We start from the raw sequence: 16,259 nt of genomic DNA, 5'->3' as shown, positions 1-16,259 counted from the left end.
GCCTACAACTTCCATGTTAAAGGTTCTGGGTTGATTCTTGCTCACCTCTCTATAGGCAGGCAAGGTTCATTATATATGGAAATGATTCACAGTCTTTCTGCTTTATTGAGTGTTCTAGGTCTTAGCTTTCTACCTAAAATACGTTGCAGCAGCATAATCTGCAGGGGTAATTTTAATCACTTGTAGACACAGATTACCATAACACTTTCCCCCTTTCTTTTTTCCTTAATATGCTAAACCTAAAGTAGCTTTAGCTAATTGGCAACTTGGCTTTTTAATAAGAGTTTAAGACAATTTTAATCAAACTATCTTGTTCTAATGAATTGTTAATCTCTCTAATGTACAGAGAAGAGAGAATTACTACAGGATCTCTAAACTGGTTTTTCTGGGAAATGGGGCTGTAACTCCTTGATATTCTTTGCTATAGAAAGTGTTTAAATGCATAATTAATACCTCTTTATATTTATATAGCATGTGCTAGTTTGTCCAGACTTTCATTTTGCTAACTTAAGCAAATAAACTAATGACTGCTATATGTGACGAAACATGGAGAGGTTCAAAAGCAGTAGCTTCAATCGTAAGAAATATGTGCATTTTTTGTGTTTAGAATAAGAATGAGACTGAAGCCATGGTTGTCTGATGTATGAAGAGTGAATTATAACTAGGTGGGAAGGAAGTCAGACTTTTCAATGTTTATAAATAGACTTGCCAAACACATAAATAATTCTTTGTATGCATATTATTAATTAATAGATAAACACTGTTTTCTAGTGCTTCCATTAGATATGTCACATGCCAGCTAGGTTTCTGTTTCCTGACTCCATAAAAAAGCCCAACATTCTAACAGAGACTTCAAACATAGATTTACTAACTCAAGACTCAGATTCAGGCGATAGTGTACAACGCTCAGTACAGTATTATTGCACACATTCATATGAACGAAATGGCTTGCTGATATGATCCTACAGAACCCAATCCTCTTCATTTTTGGAGTCGCTGAGCTCTCTCAGCTCCCCAGGCAGCCACTGAGATCTCCGATCTAGAAATCCACCCCACTGCAATATAGCGCTAAACCACAACACATCCCTGTTCTGCATGACATCAGACACAGATTCCAGTTACTTGACCTCAATTAGAAGAATATGCATAAAATCATCCCAGCCATTGCCACTTTTTACCTCTTGAAAGCAAGTGATTTTTCTTGTCTGTTTCTAACACAGAGCATAAAAATAACACTGAACCCTCTCACATGCTACTAAAAAGACTGAAAAAGTATGATTAAATTTATGGAAAGTAATTGGCTCCACAGGAAATGTATGCCTTGATTTCTGCAACATGACAGGCCTGAATGTTTGCAGAATTAGGAAAGCAAATGCTAACATAAACAAGAAAGAAATTCAAAATTAAGATCAATATTTTGTGGAGGGGAGGGAAATACAACTTCTTATTTTACTTCCACCACACTTGTTCAAACAAAATGGAAACACAAAGAAGCTGTGAAATTTGTGTATTTCTCAAATGTGCAATGGGATTCAAAATGAATAGTGTCAGATTACTATCATGGGGAATGAACATGTGTGCTGCTGTGCCTAACAGATATGGTAGACTGCTGACATCAAAAGAAGAAACACAGTAAAAACATAGCAGTTATGTGCTGGATGAAAAATGATTAATTTATGACTCTGCAGCTTTGAACTTCCTGACTCTCTTTGAACTGTCAGTTTTCAAAATGCTTTCTAGAGTGCTGCTTTTATTTAGGCTGTCCTCTCTGCACTGAACGCTCAGTGTAGAAGTGCTTTGACTTTTCTCTGAAACATGCCTCTGATGGGAGGTGTGGGGACAAAAGAGAAATAGAACTGTTCTAAAGGGTCTGTACCAGCTAGGGAAATGCCAAAAGGCCACGTCAGACAGTTCTGCAACCTTTTCATCCTGACAAGCCCAAGAAGAAAAGCCAATTCAGGAACCTTAAATTCAAACTTTTCTGTCTATCCTTCTCTTCATGTGAATAATTGTTTCTTTTCACTGCTACCCACTAGTCTGCAGTGTAAATTTCTTAAGCACCTTCTTTTCTCAGATTTAGCCACTTTGTAGTATATAAATTCTTTGGAGCAGGGACTATATTTACAGCATAACTCATACAATGCTTAGCACGCCGGAGTACTGTTCTGGTCAATGTCACTTCACATTAACTTTTTACACACACTATACCTAATACTTGAGATACCAAATTTAACTCCCTGTTAATACCAAGTCTTTTTCTTTTTCAATCAAATAGCTAAAATTGTTGAAATTGAAACTTCTAAAACAATTTACTTAAAACCTGAATATAATTTCTATAAAAACCAATGGAATTCTCTGTATTTTGCATTCTCCTCTAGGTGCTTTTGTAAAATATATGTTTGTAGCCTATAAACTGTCCATTTGTGACTGCCTTTACCACTTCCAATTTATATTATTTTTAGGGGAAACCTGGGACCATCTAAGTTTGGACTAATACTCTGTTTGGCTCCAGATACATACCCAATTAATTTCACTAGCAGTAATTCCCCTGAGTAGTTGTGCTGAATTTCGTAGGTAATATGCACAATCAAGGACAATCGTATTCTTTAAATATTATTTATGTTGTATGTTGAAAATAATTAGATGTTATTTTTTTGGAAAAAGTGGGTGCTTATATTTTTTCCATCTACAACTTGTCTGGAAATTTCACAGAAAAGGTATAAAGTTCTGAGAATTTATGCTTCCTACAAGAAAGGTACTGCGTGATTTCTTTGTTGTGTGCCTGCTATGAAATAAATGTTTAAAATTTATCATAAGTTACCAGGTCCCAAAGTTTACATGCAGTTCCCCTGGGAAAGTCTTACTAATACCATGGTATGTTTTGCATATGCAGTGAATTTGCTTTTCCTCACTGTTGATGCACACTGAAAAGACTATTTACAGAGATTCACATACCGATACCTCACATATATCTACCAGACGGTATCACAAATGGGGATCCGCTTTCAGTATGACACTTTTGAAGACAGAGGTTATAAAAGGGATATTTCAGACCATGACATTAATTTACACTTCAGTTCCCTTTTATAAAATCCCTCATTTTGATTTTTAACCATGTTTGTCTCCAAACTCCTGTAACAAAATCTAGGAAATTTCTCTCTGCTCCTTTCCTGAAGGAAGTAAAAGGAATAGAGCTACACTGATACTGTAATAATCACTTCAAAAGGAGAAAAAGCTAGCTAGTGCTAGTGCTGTAGCTTTCTATTGAATTGTACCTATGGCCACACAGTTCTGCTCTATTTAATAAAATTGTAATGAGAAACAGTGCCAACCAGCTTTGCTCATTTGGAGTTTCCTGCCATCATTTTGCTGTCTCCTCCCCAGAGAACAGGGGATTAAATGGTGAACAAAGGCTCTTGATAAATATAACACACTTGAATCTAATCTCTTGAAACAGAAATACTGATTACTAATACATTTCATGCTCACATGCAGGTGGTATTATAAATATACAATTTTTTTTCAGACGATAAGCTAATGTGCGGCTAGCCTGATCACCGTGCCCCAAGTATAAACATTTTGAAAATAAAGTGACCAAGCACTAAGCTTATAAAAACTTTAGTCTGTATCCTGGACTTGACAGCATGCTTTAAAAAGCTCCTAAGAGCTGAAGTATAGAGGGACCTACATTCAGTTAAATAACAGTTGAGTGTTGGTTGAACCACATCAACACTGATTAGGTTGTTAATGATATTTTTAAACATGCTTGGCCATGGATATGAGATCTTTTTCAGTTTTGAACCAGAGAAAGAAGGTTGGGGTAGCAGTTTGTGGTTCCTGAGCTTCCAAAGTGTAGTGGTTAGATTAGCCACTTAGATGAACGGGAATTCCTCCTTCTCCATATCAGCGTTGAGGAGAGCCTTTGTAGAAGTGCTGGTATCACTCTGAACAGTCTCCTGAGATGTAACTTGTTTGCTTTCCCTTCAGATTATATATATATAACTAGCATAGTTTCAACTGACAAAAGAAAAAAAAAAAAGAAAAAGAAATGGGCAAGGGCTGACAATCCTGCTTGGTAACTTACTTTCTAGATTTACTGAGTCATAAAGGTTAGGAAGATACAGAACTATCAAGGATGTGTATTTAAACAAGTTGTGTGTTCAGTGTGTACTGATAACCTCCTGTGTAGGGAACTTGTTGGAAAAGAAATTGCTGCTGAAATCATCTTGCTTAAGGACACTCTGCAAAATGCTAAACTCTATGAAATAAATCTCCCTGAAGGGCTACAGTTGAGCATGATTGCAGCAAGTTAAAAACCAAAACCATCCAAATTCAGTTTTCCATTCATTCTTTTTTCAGGCACAGGACTTCGTTCCTTATCCCCTGCTCTGAATGATACTCACCTTAGCCTGACTCTCAGGGTGCAGCAGCAGTGGCTGAGGACGAACAGAATCATACATTCATGTCTGTACTCATGCTCAGGGAAAGAATACATGTTGTCCTAAAGCAGAAAGCAGCAGATCATCCTCAAAGTAGTTGTTTGTAGATTAATGTTTGTTAGATAGATGTTTGTAAGTTATTTTTAATGCCAGTGGGACCACCATCTAATCTGACATGTTTTATAGCACAGCCTTAGACAACACAATACCTCAAAACACCCCCAATAAGCTTAGGATCTCTTCATGTCTAGACCTAAGGAGTTTTACTTAAAATTGTTTTCCTTGACAACTGAAGTGTGAAATATTTATCATCTTATTTGTTATATGTCTCTACCCTTATCATGCCTTTTACATAATGAGGACTTTTCCAGCGTGAGCTATTGACTAATTTGTCAAGTTCCCATTGGCTGGAAAAATTTAAAAGGAGGGAAGGAAATTCTTCAAAGGCTTGCAGACATTTCACTTTTCATTCATTACATAAGAAAGGAACTGGGATCTGAGACTAAACTGATACCGTTTCAATGCCATCTTAAAGACTTCTGCTTTTGTAACTCACCTGTGAACTAGTGGGGAATTGGGTTAAAATAAAATTTGTGCTATATTCATAAGTAATACCAAGAAAAGGAGACTGTACTTCCTGAGTCTGAAGTATATTTTTATAGGTAGGTGACTTATAAAACCTCTAAAATAGGAGGCTATTAGAATAGAAATGCTGACATAAATGTTACTGGAATGACCTCACTGGAAGGAACTGAACTTAAAGTTCTCTGAAGTTAATGAGGAGTTTAAGTATTGCTACAATAACACAATACTGGTATTTTCACTTGAAATGTTAGAAGTTGAGCAGCTGGATTTACTTGATTTTCTCTAGATTGTTCTGTACTCAGTTCTGCTAAGTCTTTTAACCCTGGACTGCCTGCAATGACCCATAGCTGCCCTGGATAACTGCATACCTAAATGGGCACTGGGAAGAGACTATATAGCATTAAATTCAGCACACAAGCTGCTGCTTCTTAAATTAAAGGAAGCAGTTCTATTATCTATCAAGTGAAGAAATTCACATGCAAGAACAGAAAAATTGCCATCTGCCAGCTTCTCTAAAGAGAGAAGGCACCCACCAAGCTATCCCTGCATATTTCTGCAGCTGGTACCTTTTGAGGATGGCATGGCAGCCCTAACCATTCAGCTCTGTATTTTGGCATTAATCAGACTAACTTGTGTCATTTTTTATCCCAAGGTTGTGCAGAAGCTGGTTGTATAGCTTCAGAAATCCAAATTATAATTACATTTAAATAGGCTATTTATTTTAAGGAAATACCAAGGCCTTCATCTTATACTCTTATTATCTGCATTGGTAACTGAATAGAGTAGTGGATGTAACTAGGTTAAAAATAGTAGTTGTCTTATGATGTTTCCAGAAACCTTCAAGGTGTCTATTCTGTGTTGGATCAACAGTGTGCAGTGAGCCAGATGATCTCGTGCCCCTGTGATTGTAGTCCAACATCTGACTCTGTGCTTGCAATAAACTGCTCAAATAGGCATTCAGTTAATGTCAAAGAAATTGATAATAGCATGAGGATTTTCATATTCAGAATACCCTTTTGAAGAAGGGCCTAAAATATTGCCACTGGCAGAAAGGGAGATACACTGACAATTCCTAAGGAAGGATTAGCATTCCCTTTCCTGTATCTGTGAGTCAGCTTTAGCTGACTTGCCCTTTTATTCTTTAGTATTTGCTTTTGCATTTTCATTGATGTTGAGCCCTCAGTGGGCAGAGACAGTGATTAAATTCTTCCCAAGGCTCTGAAGTGGGATATGGCAGTTGAAGGATGATAATTCAGTAAATGGCTGTGCAATTCAACCAGACAAGGGGCTATGCAGATGTACTGTGGCAGCATTGTATGATACCCTAGAATATCAGAGCCCTCCACAATGAACAGAGCTGGTTTTTTCAGTCCTTTATTGGTGATGCAGGTATCCTGGTGGTTTTGATGGCTGTCAGACCTTATTTCCTATTCACAGAAAAATTAACTATGCCAGAATGATTAAGCTCACTAAGGTAATGTAAGCGGCAAGAGTTTCAAATGACTAGGCTGACAATCAATGGAAGGGACTGTTCAAGGAGAGACATTTTCATCCTTTATATGTTGTAATAAGTTGTCAAGGCTGAAACCTTTTTTCCTTTTTTTTAAAAAAGCTAGATGTTAAAAAAAATGAGTACTGCTGACACAGGATGTGAAAGTTAACCATTTTAAAAAGTGAAAAACAAACCTCTTCATTGTTAAATTCAACGGACAGTGACTCTGCTTATTAGCTATGGATGATGACATACATTTTTCACTCCAGGCTGCTGACAAGCAATCCTGCCGACTCCCCCAGTTGGATTATACTTGCTTTGCGGGATGCTAGCAGCAATCATTGCTTATCGCACTGTTGCCTTCCTTTTTGGCCAATATGAGCTTTGGAATCTCACTACTATTTCTAGCAATGGTTAAATGTCCTGTCTCACATGGAGCTGATTTCTAGTGCCCTCTGCCCTGCAGGAGCTTTCCACGGGCAGCAGTGTGCCGGGTGCCCGCCTAAGGAGAACTTTGTGAGGGGAAATCTTGGCGGTTTTGAGTTTTGTCATGGAATTCTGAATAATGTGACAGCACTTTGTACAGATGGGCAAGAATGGGGCATTTCAGCTTCTGCTTCTTCAGTGCTAAGGTAACAGTTGAAAAATGGAACGTGTGTCTGAAAGGAAATAGTTGGGATAAAGCTGTGTAGTGTTCACTATTTTCAGGTAGTAAATGGGGGCTAACAATGTAATCTCTGTAGGTCGAGAAGGCGCTTTTCTCATTCTTTCTTCTCACTCCTGCTCTCCTTTGCTGTCCTGGTTTTGGCTGGGTTAGAGTTAATTTTCTTCCTAGTAGCTGTTATAGTGCTGTGTTTTGGATTTAGTATGAGAAAAACCCTTCTGACGGGCCAGCCTTCCACATCTTCCAGCTTTAATCTCTAATATCTCTCTAGTAACCTATTCGTGAGAAGAATTCTTGGTATTCTTGTTTCCCTGCCACATAAACATCTGAAATTGCCACCTTTTAATCATTTTGTGGTACTAGGGCATTCTGTGTATGAAAGGCAAGAAAGATTTTCTTGAAAATCACTGGCTGATCTGTATGATTGAGACATTCCTATGGTTACTGTGCTATGGCCCTACTTTAGCTGCGATCTTCTACTGCCCAGGTGTAAGTGGTCACCCAGACCCTTACAATGTCAAGTGTTTAGTCTTGCAGAAGAACAAAATAAAAAATAATGTCATAAAAAACTTGAGAAGGAAGAAAAATTTATTAGCAATAACTGCCTCCTCTCTAAGCCAAGCAAGGGGAAAGTGGTGTCACATGTGGCCCTGTGCACATAGTGACATTTTCAGAATGATTATTGAGAGCACAAGGTGTGAGTTTTCATGCAGCTATATTCAGAGTCATACAGACAATTTAATTTGAACTGGTGTAAAGAAAAATGCTGCAGGATTGGCTTCAAGTTGAAATCAAATGAACAACGCAAATTAGTGCCTTCTAGCCAGGGATCTCAGCAGCTACGGAACGGGCTGCCCATACAGCATCCTGTTACCGTGAAGGATGCAATTCCTTCACTTTGGAGGATATTGAAGGTAACTGAATTATAATCAGAAAAGAAGCACTGCATTACAGTGGGCATTAATTTCCATACTTGTCAATAATGCCAGAGAAGGATGTAAAGACTAAATGGGCAAAGAGACTAAATTATACTCCTGAAGCTGGTCTGACTGGAGACAGTTGAGACAGTCCTTGTGCAAATGCGGGGTTTGTAATACTTGTGTGCTTGTTCAGTGTGTGGATAGCCCCTAGGACTGTCAATATATATTCACCTTTCTTGTGACAACGTTATCTCTGTTTTTCCAGTAAAATGAATTCAGCTTCTGTTCACTTGTGTAAGAAATCAAGACATCTGTCACAGTAGTTTAAAAACTTTGCTTATAAACACGTGCAAACGGGAAGCATCTCAGAGGCAACAGAACTGCAGAAAGGGACGATGGGTGTATAGTCTATAGTCTGTCACTGGCTGAGTGAATAGACAATAAGCATATAAAAGAGTATCATAAATCAAACAGAGGAGGTGGTTCCTTTACTCAATAACAGATATACAACCAGAATCATTCAGGTTGTAAGGCAGCTTGGAAGGTCTCTAGTCCAACCCACCTCTGAAAGCAGGGCTTATTTCAAGATTAAAGCAAATTGCTCAAGGCTTTGTCCAGTTGAGTTCTGAATATCTTCCAGGCTGGAGATTGCACAGCCTCAGTTAGCAATATGTTCCAGTGTTTCACCCTCACTGTGAAGAATTCTTTTTAATGATTGTCGTGGTTTAACCTGGCAGGCAGCCAAATACCACGCAGCCGCTCACTCACTCCCCCCACCCCCAGCGGGACGGGGAGAGAATCGGAAGGGTAAGAGTGAGAAAAACTCGTGGGTTGAGATAAAGACAGTTTAATAGAACAGGGAAAAAGAAGGGAAAATAATAATGATAATGATAATGATAAAATATACAAAATGAGTGATGCACAATGCAATTGCTCACCACCCGCGCTGACCGATAACCAAGTAGCGATCGGTACTTCCTGGATCACGCCTACCCTTCATATACTGAGCATGACGTCACATGGTATGGAATACCCCATTAGCCAGCTGGGCTGGCTGTCCTGATTATGTTCCCTCCCATCTCATGTACCTAGCTCAGTCAGTAGGCACGGGAGCTGTCCTTGGACTAGGAGGGCACTTAGCAACAACTGAAAACATCAGTGTGTTATCAACATTCTCCTCATACTAAATCCAAAACACAGCACTAGGAAGAAATTTAACCCTATCCCAGCCGAAACCAGGACAATGATGTAACAGAAATTTTCCTTGCTGCAACTTGTCACTGTTGATTCTTGTGCATCTGTTGTTTTCGGCCACTGTCACAGTTGCATGAAGTGTTTTACTTCAGTTGCATGAAGTGTTTTACCTCAGTACCATGTCAGAGCTCCATACCTAGCTCTGTGCAAGCAAGCGGCCTATCTCCAGTTAGTATATCCACTGCGAACCCTTAAATTTTGATTAATCTTACTTACTATGATACTTTAGAAGAATGCAGAACAGCAAGGAATAATGGATTCAATAGGTTTCCAGAAGTCTGCTAATTCATTTCAAAGAGTGGGTATTGCAGTTATTATTTTGACAGATGTTTCCTTGTTTTGTTCTAGACTAACCATTTGATTTCTGATTTTAGAAGATTCTCAAGTTAGTAGTGTGCTGACAACCTTAAGGGAGGAAGGAGAATCGTGCTTTCTTTTCCTTTGTACAGGAAATAAGTCAAGATTGAAATGCTGGCAGTTCAATATGGCACATGTTCTGTCTGTAAATATTGCTGCTTATTACTCTGCCTCCTTTGCATGCACATGTAAAAGGCCCCAGCAAGCCACATATGTACAAACACTAATGTTGTCAATAACTCTGCATTTATTACTAAGCATTTAACTGATTTGGCTCCCTCTTTGGAACTCAAATATACATTTATGTGCATAATTTGCAGGTTTGAACAAGAGTTCAAACACCATCAACTGTTTCTAGACTTAGTTGTAAAGGCAGAAGGAGAAACTGGTTTGAGATTCTGTTCAAAATCAGGTCTTGTTTAATCTAATATTAATTTCTTCTGTACCAAGAAGTAATAACAGGGTTATTCTGTCTCATTAAATATTGTGTCAAAAGTTGCACACATGACTTTTTCCAGTATACGCTTTCCCAATAGTCTGAGGTTTACTAATTTTCTTAGCTTAGAGAAGGATCTTACGAATGGGAAAAATAATGAGAAAACAGTCGTAGTGTTATGAAGGCTGCAAAAGCTTTAAGTGGTATGAAATGGATTTTATACTTTTGTTTGCACTTGACAAGTACTTCAGCTGGTCTTATTACAGCACAATCTTTTGTTTCATAATTATCTCTATATTATGTACTTAAGGCTTTAATTATATACAGGATTATTGGAACTGGTTGAGTTGTTTCTGCAAAGATGTTGAGCAAAAATACTGGGTTTTAAATTAAAAAGGCAGATTTTGTTCAGATGGAAAAAAAGATTATTTTTAAAAACAGATAATGTGTATCAGGAAACTACTTCTGAAAATGAACAAGTCTTTGTTTTGGGGAGAAAGAGAATATGACTGTCCCCAGGTGGTACATACTCACCAACCAATGCTTGTACCAGTACTCACAATCACTTGTACCAGTGCTTGTGATTTGCTGGTTTTCTGGTGGCTTCAGAAGTTTCAGACGTCAATCCTGGGTGCTATACAGACAAACTCATGGCTGCCCCCAATTTCTTCTTCAAGGCAGGAGACAACAGAGGATGACCAGGAAAGAAAGATCAACATAATAGGCAGTGATCTGAATGCAACAGCTGCAACTATATAGATCGATTGGCGGTTTTTTAAAGACACACTGCAGAGTTTTAAGTAAATGTTTGATGATATTCCACTGCAGAATTTTGTATGAATCCTTCCTCTTCATGTTGAACAAAAGAAAGGAAAACACCAGGCTGCAGAGGTGAACAGTGAAGCTTGCTGAACAACTGAATATGAACAATTGGCAGATCAGAGGTAGGAGCATCTAATTTGAGAATATGAATTGAAAATAAGGTAAGAGTAGATTAGGAAAGGTTTTGGAGAATGAAAATCCAGATAGGAGAACCAGAAAAGGATATTTGAAGCAGTTTTTGACTGAATAGATTAAAAACTTCCAGAGTAAAAAGTGTGGTTGAAGGAAGTCAGTAGTATGAAGAGGCTAAAGTAGCAATGTATTAAGGGAAAAACAGAAGTAAAGAAAAACTCAGTACCTAAACCAGGAAAAGTCCAGAATGTAGGAAGACCACTGTGCGTGGGAGGTTTTTATAGTGTTTGTGTGCAAGGGGCCAGGCAAAGAAAGTAGGAGAAATTAAAACATTTGGACTGAGGTGATTTCAATGTCGTGGGCTTAACAGAAGAAGCTGAATAAATAGTCAGATGAACTGCACATCAGTATAGCTCAGGGAAACTGTGGAAGCTCCTATAGCAACAAACTAACTGCTAGAAGCAATTTAAAATGAAATTGATTGCACAGAAAAAAATCAATGTGCACAAGTCAGTCCAGAGAAGGGGTGAGCTGTTAGAGGGAAAAACCTACACATTCCTCTAGACCTCATTAATCAGTTTCATTATTTTATCGATACACATAAAATATTATGCAGTTTGCTCTGGGGCTGTAACAGTGCTTGCTGAAGGGAATAAAGGCAGCATCTGGCTTGAATGTCCAAGCAGTAGTGGTGGTGTATAGGGAGTATTGAGGAAAACTTGTTTACCAGCATTTCATCTCCCTTTCCATTACCTTTTTTCCCCCAGGAGGTAAGTCAATTTAAGCTTAACCTTTCTTCTCAGTGGCTAGTGCCAGCCAGTCCACCACAGGGGTGGGAGTGCCTTGATAATTTTCTGTTGAATAATAGCCAGTGATCTTATTGATTTAACATTTTTTCAAATTAGTTAATTTTAACAAAAAAGAAGGAATGACCAATACAAAAACATTCACTGCCAACAACTATAATATTCTCTTTAAAGCCAGAAGAATTTCCTCTGGATTTGATATTCATTAATGCCTTATTTCTTTTTGCTGAGCCAACTGGATTCAGTTTGTCATAATCAAAGCTCTCTGGTGTAAAAGAGAATGAAAAATGAATATAGAAAAGCAAACAAACACTTTTTCTTTCCACAAAACTGCTCTATGTACCTCTTTTGTTTAATGTATCCTTCAAAAATGCTTATATGCTTTTTTCATTCCCCTATGTAGACTTTTTATAGTGAAGGATTTTTCTATCCTTATTAAAATAACAGCAAAAGTTATTTAAAAAAAAAGGAAAGTCCTCAAGTGGAGCTGATTTGCCTTAGGAAAAGCAGCTGCTTTGCAATGTGTACCATCATCAGAAAGGCAGAAATTTATAGAAGTATGAAATTATGAGCAGGAAAGTCTTGGCTAGAAAAATACACTAGGTCTAAGAGTATCTGAGTGTTATTTCTGGTCTGAGTCTTCTAAGAATTTAGGATTTCTCTGGACACTTTTTCCATACCAAAGTATGGTAATGAGAGGTTTAATGCTGCATTATCTTAATTAATTCTGTTCACAAAACTCCACAAAAGCAAAATATTATCAAGAAGATGTGAGGCTGGATTAACTAGATTAGATACTATTTAAATCCACTTGAAAAACTGTTGCTAAGCACAAGTAGTTCAAAAGTTTTAGTTAACGCTAGCTAACTTTACTCCTTTATTTTTACAGTGGCATCTATATTAAGCAAAAATAAAAGTAGCAAGACAGATAATTTCCATGTTTATTTGATGAAGAAAATACTGTGATTCTTGTAAAATGTCTGTTTTTACCAAAGCAAACAGGAGATACAGAATTTCCTCATAATGCAAACTTTTGTACCATGTATCTGTGAGCCAGTATTAATTACAGACAGTTTTCTTCAACACTTGTTAGTAATACACTTTTCAATTCAGCTGAACTGTAACCCATATTGTGGCTTTAGCAAAGCCAGTGGAATAATGCCAAGGATGAATCTGGCTTCACTTAAGAAGCCCTCAAAGAACAATGTGTCTGGATCTGCTAAGGAGACCAGTCTTGAATGAATCTTAATCAGTTGATGGCTGAGTCTTTATGAATATCCTTTAACTGACATAATCTATGGTAGGTACGAGTAGATAGGAGGAGATAGGACAGGAGATACAAGAATTAACGTTCTTTATTTATGTACAAGGAGCTGATGATTAGGCATTGCTCCGTTCTGAACTGCACAGGGAGTCTGAGTCTTAGCAATACAGTAATGGCCAGTCAGTCTCTAACATGCAGTTAGGACAAATAGTTAAGTATGCTGGTGAGAGAGAAGGGAGATGATTTGGAGAGTAGTAGATTTCTTCAGGAATTAAAAAGTAATAGGCAACAAAGTTTGCTATGGGATCTAAGCCATAACCTTTGAAAGCATTCAATTCAACTAAAAATTCAGGACTGTATTAGCAAAGGGGAAAGATAGTTGCTCATAGCATATTGTTGCTAGAACATTGTAATTCTTCCTTGGGGCCTGAAATAAAAGTGAAAGTAGGTCACTTCTCTTCATTTGGATGGGTACTAGTTTGCACGTTATCCAATCAAATTATTCTCTTATTAAATATTTCCAAAAAGTATGACCTAAATGGGGCTTGTTCACGAATAACTGTCAAAAAAATTACTTTTGATGCATCCATGAGATGTTTCAACTTGACTGTCTTATAGGTGTGGCAAATGGCAAGGAAACCCTGTTCTCTTCTGTCGGAGGGATAGCTCTTGGGTCTTGGCTAATACTTAGGCAGAACAGATTTTCTGATTCTGTCCCTAACACAATCTGTATGTGACCATCCATGGGTTTAGTTTAAATCAGGTTCTCCATCAGTGTTCCCCTTTCCTGGAATTATTGCGAGGTGTTAATAAACCAATGTGTTTATTTACATAGCAATTAGAAATGTGCAAAGTGCTCTATTAAAAATATACTAGCATGTTTATTTTCAAACTTTCAGATGAAAAGTACAAAGTATAGCTTTGCTGGTTTTGTCTTGTCAATCCACTGACGTAACAGAAGCATGAAATGAGAAAGGTGTATTCCTACTGCTTTATCAGTAATTTCAATAAATATGTGCCTGTTGTTCCTTCTGTATGTTAAGAATGTCTTGAAACTGAAATGCTGACTTCATAGGCATCATAAGGTGACACGCTTTTATGACCACGTAATGTAAGACGTGAATAATCTAAATTATTCTAAGCTCCAAAACACTCTTATTGCTTAATGACTAGCAGATCTGAATAAATGCATTATATTGATCAGCTCTTTGGTATTATGATCCTGCCTGCAGGAATTAAAACCCCGGGTGATTAGAGGAAAAGTGTCATCCAAATAGTTGTAAAGTTAGTAGTTCAGTCCTCAGTGGAGTGGATTTATATTTGTAAAATATTCTCCTTCAGAATACATAATTTTATTTGTTTTTAAGCCAATTAAATTTTAGTTTTGTTAGACTACTTGGTGCAAGAAGGGAACTGGATTGGACTTGGAATCCAATATTTATTGAGCTGTGTTGTTCTAATGTGCTTTTTGGTTGTATTCCATCTACCCTATACAGAGATAGTAGGTCAAACTATATTGGCTCTACCAATATAGATATTGCGTTACATAGAACTTCATGCACTCAGTAAATGGAGAGGTTTTTAATTAAAACACTCTATAATGACTCATTGACCTCTGGAAGTTCATACATAATCAAAGATAAACTAGTAAAATAAAGTGCAAATTTCAAATATAGTTCTATAGTTCTGCTAGTTTTTTTGTCAAGAATGTCTTTTAATTCCATCTTTTAGATGATATAATAATGACTTTGCCTTTTTGAACAACTTATCTCAAAGATTAGCTATTTTTCCCTTTTCTCTCTTTTCCATATGTTTAATTCCAAATGTAGATATTGTATTGAGAACTCCAGACCAATAAGAACTTGTATGAGATCTAAAATTCTGTAATTTCCAGAAAAGGAACTACTTGGTTCCTAATGCTTAGATTTACCTCTGCTGTCATATTATCTTTCAGTTGTAAAGATTTATTTTGCCTGGACCAGTTCCAAACTAAACCTTAATTTTGCAGTCTCAACAGATGCTGATATTTTCAAATAAAAATTATTCATTTGCATTTTTAGGGAGCATCTATACCTAGGTTTAATATCTAAGTTTATACATTTGGAAGGAAGACTCTCTTTTGATGATAAGTGTCTAAAATACTGTACTACAGCTGACAAACTATTTGCAAAGTATAGCTCTCAATCATTCAGGTCAGATCAGAACTGTAAATGCAATCTGCATTAATACGGGGAAAGAGCAGATCTGAAATGTTATTAATCAGTCTGTGACTGAAGACAGTCATCACTACCTTTAAACTTGATGGAAGGGAGAGGAGGGTGGGAGAAAGGAGGGGGAAGGAACAACATGGAGTCTACTGCAGACATGTTGTCCATGTGACACATGAAAAAGTCTGCCTTTTCCATGGGATTCCTGGAAAAGTCCCCGGACTGATGTGAATTTGGACTCTGCCAATGTAAAAGAATTAGCTTTCCTGTGAAATGCATTGCTTGCCAGACTAACCTTAAAATATGCAGCAAAACCAAAAAAAACCACCTAAAATACAGGTGTGGAAAAGATTTAATTTTCTTAATTTATCAACAGAACATTTTTAAGCCTGCTGTATGTCACTTTAGCCTGTCAAAGGCTATGATAATAAAGCTATTTTTATTCTCTTCCCTATCCTCACCCACTGCTTAATATACCTCAGCCAGCAGAACGGATTTGCATTTTCTGCTTCATAGAATTTGGTAAGAAAGTGTTCAGTCTGCGGAAGGTGCCCAGAACTTGCCGGGCCCTGCTTTGTACAGGAATCAGAAGTTTAGCACGAGAGGGGATTAGGCAGCAGAATCAATATATTTGTTCTATTTTTGCCATGCTACAAAGAAGTCTAGAGTCTTTTAAACCAAGGAGAAAGTTTGAAATATATTTTTGGTACTATCACTGTGTAGTTTCCTTTCTGTGGAAAATAACATCAACCCTGCACTTTGCTTTCCAGTCAGTGCCTAAAGGGACAATGTCTTCATCTGTTCCTTTCTATTTATGGCGTGACCAAGGAGAATTAGTGCTTTTAAACAACTTGCCAATTTGTTTCTAAAGGTCACAAAAG

Source organism: Calonectris borealis, chromosome 16 (genome assembly GCF_964195595.1).
Source record: "Calonectris borealis chromosome 16, bCalBor7.hap1.2, whole genome shotgun sequence".
NCBI classification, from domain to species: Eukaryota; Metazoa; Chordata; class Aves; order Procellariiformes; family Procellariidae; genus Calonectris; species Calonectris borealis.
This window is presented reverse-complemented; position numbering follows the sequence as displayed.